Raw genomic sequence first — 2,500 nt, 5'->3', positions numbered from 1 at the left:
TCCCGCTTCACTCGCCGTTACTAGGGGAATCCTTGTTAGTTTCTTTTCCTCCGCTTAGTGATATGCTTAAGTTCAGCGGGTCGTCCCGCCCGATCTCAGGTCAAAAGTGATGTACTATAAAAGTACATGCGCTTTGTACGTCGGCCTTTTGAAGTCACTTAACTTATTCTCGAGCACCTACCGTCGTTGCTACCTCACCCGAGGCCAGCAGGCTGCTCACGCTTCAGCTGTGAAATCGCCAGACCAGCTGTCTTTGACGACACGCTCCTTAATACAGAAACGAGTCGCAGGCACTTTCAAACTAATGAAAGGATCGGTGTGTTAAAGACCCTGAGACGGACGTGGCCCCAGGATTACCCGAGGCCGCAATACGCGTTCAGAATATCGATGCTCAATGTGTCCTGCAATTCACATTACTTCTCGGAGCTAGCTCCGTCCTTCATCGACGCTCGAGCCGAGTGATCCACCGCTAAGAGATCTCTCGTGTTAATCAATCTCAATGCAACCAAAAAATCGTGTTCAAAAAGAAGCGGCCGCGCCAGCACTTGCGTGCTGAATTATTACTCCCGCTGTCAGGAAGCAACGCGACCGAACTATAACAGTTACAGGGCTCGGTCCCTTCGAAGAAGAGACGTCGCTTGAAATCAAATTTCGATTCGTTAATGATCCTTCCGCAGGTTCACCTACGGAAACCTTGTTACGACTTTTACTTCCTCTAAATGATCAAGTTCGATCGTCTTTTCGAACACCGGCGAGTGCGTTGCCGCACGTACCAGGCTCAATCGGAGGACCTCACTAAACCATTCAATCGGTAGTAGCGACGGGCGGTGTGTACAAAGGGCAGGGACGTAATCAACGCAAGCTAATGACTCGCGCTTACTGGGAATTCCTCGTTCAAGGGAAACAATTGCAAGTCCCTATCCCTAGCACGACCGGGGTTCAACGGATTACCCGGACCTTTCGGCCTAGGGAACACACGATGATCCGGTCAGTGTAGCGCGCGTGCGGCCCCGAACATCTAAGGGCATCACAGACCTGTTATTGCTCAATCTCGTGTGGCTAAACGCCACTAGTCCCTCTAAGAAGTTGTCTCCGACCCAATGGGTCGAGCAGCTATTTAGCAAGTAAGAGTCTCGTTCGTTATCGGAATTAACCAGACAAATCGCTCCACCAACTAAGAACGGCCATGCACCACCACCCACAGAATCAAGAAAGAGCTCTCAATCTGTCAATCCTCGCTGTGTCCGGGCCGGGTGAGATTTCCCGTGTTGAGTCAAATTAAGCCGCAGGCTCCACTCCTGGTGGTGCCCTTCCGTCAATTCCTTTAAGTTTCAGCTTTGCAACCATACTTCCCCCGGAACCCAAAGACTTTGGTTTCCCGGAAGCTGCCGGACAGTTCTTAAGTTCGACACTGCCCGATCGCTAGTCGGCATCGTTTAAGGTCAGAACTAGGACGGTATCTGATCGTCTTCGAACCTCTGACTTTCGCTCTTGATTAAAGAAAACATTCTTGGCAAATGCTTTCGCAGTCGTTCGTCTTGCGCCGATCCAAGAATTTCACCTCTAACGGCACAGTACGGATGCCCCCGTCCGTTCCTATTAATCATTACCTCGTGCTCCGAAAACCAACAAAATAGAACCGAGGTCCTATTCCATTATTCCATGCAACATTATACAAGCGTAAAGCCTGCTTTGAACACTCTAATTTTTTCAAGGTAAACTTGCCGGACCACCGCAACACTCAGTTAAGAGCACCGCGAAGGCACCGACCAACAAGAACAACGAGGCCAGTGCTAGCCTTTCGACCGACCAACCTCGCCGTCCCTATATCCAACTACGAGCTTTTCAACCGCAACAACTTAAATATACACTTTTGGAGCTGGAATTACCGCGGCTGCTGGCACCAGACTTGCCCTCCAATGGATACTCGTTAAAAAGTTTAAAGTGTACTCATTCCAATTGCAGGACCTCGACGAGGTCTGCATTGTTATTTTTCGTCACTACCTCCCCGAGCCGGGAATGGGTAATTTGCGCGCCTGCTGCCTTCCTTGGATGTGGTAGCCGTTTCTCAGGCTCCCTCTCCGGAATCGAACCCTGATTCTCCGTCACCCGTTACAACCTCGGTAGGCCGATACCGTACCGACGATAGTTGATAGGGCAGTTGCTTTAATGAGATGTCGCCAGCACTAGGCCGTGCGATCCGCAAGCTTATCCAGAGTCACCATTGTAACGACCCGAAAGCCGGTTAGTTTTGGTCTGATAAATGCGCGCCTCACGTCAGTTCGGCGCTTTACGCATGTATTAGCTCTAGAATTGCCACAGTTATCCATGTAAAAGCGTACAATCAAATGAACCATAACTGATTTAATGAGCCATTCGCAGTTTCACTGTACGTGAGCTCGTACTTACACTTGCATGGCTTAATCTTTGAGACAAGCATATGACTACTGGCAGGATCAACCAGATAACTATCCGAGGGCGTTTAAACCCGTTGCTCGAC

General features: G+C 49.8%; 3 non-coding genes across 3 annotated transcripts in view; all 3 read right to left on the bottom strand.

Annotated features, from left to right (window-relative positions):
• LOC145848347 (large subunit ribosomal RNA) overlaps positions 1-103 on the bottom strand; it is a 3,635-nt gene extending 3,532 nt beyond the window's left edge. Inside the window, exon 1 of the ribosomal RNA XR_014371902.1 lies at positions 1-103. This exon is cut by the window's left edge and continues 3,532 nt beyond it. This is a non-coding gene — a ribosomal RNA (large subunit ribosomal RNA).
• A 222-nt stretch (positions 104-325) lies between these two features.
• Positions 326-478, bottom strand: LOC145848350 (5.8S ribosomal RNA). Its single transcript, XR_014371905.1, has one exon. It is a non-coding gene; the product is annotated as a 5.8S ribosomal RNA (ribosomal RNA).
• A 182-nt stretch (positions 479-660) lies between these two features.
• On the bottom strand, positions 661-2,467 carry LOC145848343 (small subunit ribosomal RNA). The gene has a single exon (XR_014371898.1). It is a non-coding gene; the product is annotated as a small subunit ribosomal RNA (ribosomal RNA).
• Between the last annotated feature and the right edge of the window lie 33 nt (positions 2,468-2,500).

This window comes from Thalia democratica, unplaced genomic scaffold, assembly GCF_965202585.1.
Source record: "Thalia democratica unplaced genomic scaffold, ktThaDemo2.hap1.1 HAP1_SCAFFOLD_1346, whole genome shotgun sequence".
Classification (NCBI taxonomy): Eukaryota; Metazoa; Chordata; class Thaliacea; order Salpida; family Salpidae; genus Thalia; species Thalia democratica.
This window is presented reverse-complemented; position numbering and strand designations above follow the sequence as displayed.